Below are 6460 nucleotides of genomic sequence, written 5' to 3' on the forward strand. Positions count from 1 at the left end.
TAAGTCTGTTTTCACTGCTGAACTCTCCTGCACCTCAGCAAGCAAATAAATAACTGTGCCCTCTTACAGATTCACTGCCTTTCTCTTGATTTGAGCATTGCCCCCTATCTCTCCCCTCCCTTGTACTTTTTCACCCCTCTTCTCGTTGTATTCTCTCTTTGTGTCCTGCCGTCCTTCACAGTGACGTCTTGCACGGTCTCCCCCAGCAACACCATGGCGACCTGCACCCCCATGTCATGTCCGGCGCCTCTCTTCTCCTCATCTCTCCATCCGCTTACCGCTTTCTCATAAATAAAATCTCTTCTTTTTAAATCAAGTGTCCCATCTGTCGGAATCTGTTTTACACGCTTATTTGAGATGTCACAGTAGCTAATTGTGGCTGTTTTGTGTGATTTAACATGGGGTTCAGGTGGACACCTGTGCTGGACTGTGAATTACAGTTTAACAATTCTAGACTGTTACTGATTATTTGAAAATAATATACATATATTTAATTTTGTATAAATCACAAAATATGTAAAATACTAATTATATATATATATATATATATATATACTGTATATAAATATATATATATAAATGAATTGTTTTTAAATAATAATTGCACTGATATTCATTTTTAATATGAAATCATTTAAAAACATACATATGATTCAATATATATATATATACTGTATATATATATAAATTGAATTGTGTGTTTTTAAATAATTTTAAATGAAAAATGTATATATATATATATATATATATATATATATATATACACACACACACAGTTGCAATCAAAATGATTCAACCCCCGAGAAATTTTTTTTATGAGGCATCAGTACACTATTATCTAGAATCCAGAATCGGTCTGTCTTCGCCGGCCAAAAGTGGTCAGCGCAGACCACAACGATCTGCCCAGGTCTGTCGGTCCTGGGTGAGCCTCATCCAATTGTGTCCCAGATCTTGTCGTAGCGAGTCGCGCCATCGTGTTGCAGGGCGTCCACGTGGCCGCTTGATGTCGATCGGCAACCAGACGGTGACTTCGCGCGTCCATCTTTCGTCCGTCCGCCGCATCAGGTGCCCGGCCCAGCGCTTCTTGGCCTTGTTGGCCAGGTCCACCGCGTCGTCCACCCTGGCCATGGCCCGCAACTGCTCGTTGTGGACGTGGTCGGTCTGTTGGACCCCGATCATGCGGCGCTCGAGTGCGCGTTCAGTCACGGCCAGCTTTAGCCGGTCGGCCGCCGTCATTGTCTAGGTCTCAGCCCCATAGAGCATGGCCGGCAGGACGGTGCTGTTGAATAGGGCAGCCCTGATGTCCAGGTCAATGGCTCTGTTGTTGGCCGTTTCGGCAATTGAGCCGAAGCTGACCCAGGCTGCTCGCCGTCGTCGTGCCAGTTCTCGGCCAATCTTGTGGTCGATGGTCAGCTCCTGGCTCCTAGCTAGATATAGCTATCTTGCTGGAGCTGATGCTGGTCGACATGGAGGGTGGTGTCGGCCACCTGGTCGTTGCGCATCCACTTAGTTTTGGCCAGATTGACTATTATAAGTTTATTAATACACATTTGAGTGATTCTGAGAACGTGAAGTTGATGAAACATTTAAAAAATCAAATTGACTAAACATTCATGTACAAATTATTCAACCCCCAAAAGTATAATTTGTGCGGAATATTTTATTCTTTATAACCTGTCACATCTTTACTGCAATCCTGGCCCATTCCTGGCTTAAAAAAGCTTCCATGCAGATCACTGATAATCTTTGGTTTTTACGTTACCACTGCTTTCTTCGAAGTCCAACAAATATTTTCAATGAGATTTAAATCTGAAGACTTTACAGGCCATACAAGAACATTCTGATCCCTGAACTAAGCTTAAGTAGATTTGGATGAATACTTTGGGATGGCTGTCCTGCAGGAAAGTTCATCAAACATCAGGCTTCAGTCTCTGCCAAAGGCATCACCATCTTTGCCAAAATGGCTTGATACTTCAAAGGATTCATGATGTCTTTCATACACTCAAGATCTCCACTTCCTGCAACAGCAAAGCACCCCCATAACAAGACTGGACCACCTCCATGTTTGACCATGAAGATGTGTTCTTCTGCTCAGAAGCTTTGCCTTTTTTTGCACCAGATGCTGATCCATGGGTCCAGAAAGCTCCAGTTTGGTCATATCACTCCATTAAACATTCTTCCAGAACTCGATCCAGATGAATTTTAGCATATTCAAGTTGGCCTTTTTGTTCTTAGTCAAGAGTGGCATTCGGCAAGATGTCCCAACATGAAGGCCATGCATGTCTATTGTTCTTATACTCTATATTGAAGTGTTTTTTCCTCCATTCATCAGGTCATCCTCAAAGTCTTTGGCAGTAAATTGAGGGTTTTTCTCAGTTGCTCTTATCAAACATTTTATTCCCCTTAATGATATTGTGCTTTTTCTTCAACTCCCTCAAAGATTTTCTGGTACAACAAATTTTAAAGGTCTGAATAAGGCTGCCAGCTGTGTCTCTAGGAATTTTTAGTGTTTTGGAAATGTTCTTGTAGCCATAGACTTTCTAATGTAATAAAACAATTTATTCTAGCTTTTGTGAGAACTAGTCTCACTTGACTTGGCCATATTACTCAAGTTTAGCACATGCATGCACCAAATGTATGTGTAACAGCACAAGCTAATTCAGTTTTGTTCCCAAAGGCTTAATTGCGTTTTAACACATACATGACTTAAATACAGCATAATTGAAAAGGGGTTGAATAATAAGGACAAAAAAAAAAAATTCCTATAACTCAAAAGCATTACATTATATATTGACGTTATCACTTTTAATATGCCACTAGACTGTTATACATGCAATAAAAAAAAAAAAACTATGTTTAGAAAAGCTTACATTTGTAAATTATTAGTCTCAAAGGGGTTGAATAATTTTGATTGCAATTGTATGAATGTATAAATACTGTATACACAAACATACAACTGGAACACGCTATAGATAAGATGCATGCTAGTAGAACATCCACAACATGACAGCGCACAGTGATTATTATTGGATGGATTGTTGACCTCATTCTGGAATGCTTGCATTGGGTTACTGCGGACCACTCAGTGAATATTATGGGATAGAAATGACAGCCCTCCAATCAGGCAATCCCTCCCATTCAACCCATTATTCCATAAACTGGACACTTTCAGTCAGTGAATTAATGAAAAAATGACATTCTGTAAGCATCACATGATTTTAAATGAAGGTGGCAGTAAATTATCTGTTCGGGTCTACAGGACCAAAAGTGAAATGTTCATGTTCTTTTTGCTTGCTGTAATTCACCAGTCTCATCCATCCATCTCACCACTGGATGTCCTCACTGCTCATTTGATAAGAGGAAGGTGATGTTAGAGTATTTGTGCTTGTTGCAGGATTGGTATTGGTTATCACCTGAAACAAGCATGCATAGTAGCACATGTACACAGACACTTTGTTTTAACTGGGTCCGCAGTGTCAACATTCCCCTGACCTTCAAGAGAATATTATTGGATGGGGCGAAGTGTGGTGGGGGCTGGTGGGAGCTTCAGTGTGACCCCCACCCCCCAACCCCTGCATGGTTTGCCATGATTGGTGACTGTGGACAACCCCCCGTCCCCCGAATCTCCATGGTGACTGATCTACTTTAAGCAGAAGGGTGTGCATAAGCGTGTGTGTGTGTGTTGGGGGGACACAGTACCTGAAGCACTGATGCATTTCTGTACAGGAGAGATGCACCGTGATGTGAGCAAAATACTTTTTTCAAATGTGGATGGTATAGCGATGCACTAAAATAAACCTAAAGCTGTATCTATCTATCTATCTATCTATAAAATGTTTTTTTTTAAATATAAATGTAATCGATCTATCTGCGACATTTAAAAAAAAAACTTGGAGAACTCAAATTGAGCTCAAAGTTTGAGCTTCATGTCTGCTCACAGTTCACTTTGCAGGTGTTTCATCTTGACAAAATACATTTTTTTCATTGTTGATACTCCATAGTTCATAAGTTCACGAGGATCTAAGCCCATCAACACTGCCCTTAATCTCATTACATGTTGTAGTTCCTCTGCTATATCAATATCAGACCCATTTGTTTCAGGATTAGTGTCAGTTATAATTAAGCATTTGCAAAATAAATAAGCAATATTATTAAATTTCAGCAAAAGTGGGAGATGCACGCAATGAAATCTTCATTTGTTGCTTCATATGTTTATATTTGTGAATGGCAAGTTCCAGTTCCTCAAATGAGAAATGGTGTATAAATATTTATAGCACTGACTACTAGATATGTATATCCTTGCTGCATGTTTAAAGTCAGCATGAAACAGAATCTGTGATAAGGTGCATTCACACTACCAGCGATAAAGCGACAGGATCCCATTCATTTCAATGGAGAGCAGTCGATTTCCGGCGACACGAGCAACAATGACCATTGGCGACCGGATGGGGCGTGTCCAGCGACACAACAAAGTTATATATGATATGTTCAACTTTATGCAAATGAAGAGCGAGTGACAACCAATAGGAGTGAAGTCAGTGGAGCGCACGTGATGCGTCACTCTTCAGTGCTGAGTCAGAGCCCGTCTACAGAGAGCCTGCCCACTCCCTAATAAGTCCTATTGTAACGAATTTTGGTTGTAGTTCCACCAGAATTCCACTGGGGGCGATCGCCCATGAGTGCAAAATGAATGGGAGTCTATGGGGCTAGACGGTTAAATTTGTCTCTTTCACCCGATTGCCATTGAGAAATCTCAGATTTGATTGTAGGTTTTGCAAGTTCAACATGGGTTATAGGTCGAAAGTTGAATGAACGAGTACTTATGTCCTTCTTTCGATTTCTTAAAGGTTGAGTTGTTGTTGCCCATAACACGCTAGCATTCTGCTAATGAACGCTGATTGGTCAGTGAAGGACTGATTACGACCAGAGATACCGCTTAATGGCATCGTGGCATCCGAAGCGGGACCAGAAACAAACAAAACAAAAACTCTTCTAGCACGTGTGTTTACCTGTGTCAGCTGTGTTGTCGATGCCTCGAGTGAAAAGAAAGTGCAGAACGCGAACGCAAAAGAGTGAGTGAAGGATTGCCGTAAAGCAGTATCTCTGGTCGTACGATGTGTACGACGTCATTGACACTTTAAAATACTTTTTAAAGCAAATGACTCTAAAAAATCTAACACCCAGCAATGTGTAATTTCTTCGCATCTCCTTTTGAATACAATATTCAAATTGCTAGACAAAAAATTATATACTGAGAAAAGTGGTTTTTGATGGGTATAGCGCCATAGACCTCCATTCATTCTGCACTCGTCCTGTGAGCGCCCTCATATGGAATCAGAGTGGAACTGCAACCATTTCAGAAGCCGGAAGTGTACTGAGAGTGAAACTTCTCACCTTATTAGACATTCTCTGGCCGAGTCCAGCCGAGGCTAGATGAATGCTAGGCTCATTTCAGCAGTCAGATACTGTCCTATAATTTATGATATGTCTCCGTGTACGTACGGTGGTATTCGCCATGCTGACCCCAAGCCTGAATGGTTTTGTGAACCCAGATAGACCGGCATTTGCCCTTTTGCTGCAGTTAATAGCCACGATGGCAAAGAGCACTCGTTGTTTCTTGTTCATCTTTAATATTATGCATTTTATTTACTGATTCCATTTATATTTAGACTTATCCTTCCAAAATGTTTGTTTGTAGCGGCAAGAAAACTGTTGTCTACAACATTGAGTAACATCCGTGAATGCAGTGCACTGAGTAAGTCGCTTGTAGTGTGAATGCACATGTCTTTTCTTCCCTATTGGGACTTAGTTTTGTCCAATTCATTAGATGATAGAATCATTGTGGTTTGCGAATTGCTGTGATCTCATGTGAGTGACAGTTTGTCCCGCCCTTGCACCAGTAAACACGTCATCAGAGAAGAGATGCAATGTCGTTGCAAGTGGGAGGGGATGATATTTTGATTAAAGGGCACATGAATTAAAAAAATAATAATAATGTGAATGGATACATGCAATATTACATAAAAAATAAGAATAGTCCATTTTGATTTCATAGATCTACTTGGCCAAAACAAAACCGGTGATGCTTGAATGAATGAAAATATTACTTCTGCATTTCATTCCCTTAGGGGAAGTCTTTTTGACCTTTTGTAATGTGCAGGTAGCTGAAGTCAGCAAGTCACTGGAGTTCAGACAGTCCAAAAGTGTCATTTTGGGATTGTCACGGCACATCCAATTCATAAGAGTTAATGCTCATTTGACACTGCCTCCCACAGACTCATTACAGGAGTCAGACTTCGGTCTGATATCTGATTAACGGGAAGCAAAAAAGACTGCGGCACCTTGACATCTCATCACCTCTGAAGCTGTGAAGCGTCACTCTCGTAGTGTGTGGCGTTTGACAGATAGCCGAAGCGCACTACTTGTTAGCCCGTCTTCAAACCAGGTGCTCATGTGTGTT

Source organism: Scardinius erythrophthalmus (assembly GCF_964197995.2).
Source record: "Scardinius erythrophthalmus genome assembly, chromosome: 16".
NCBI classification, from domain to species: Eukaryota; Metazoa; Chordata; class Actinopteri; order Cypriniformes; family Leuciscidae; genus Scardinius; species Scardinius erythrophthalmus.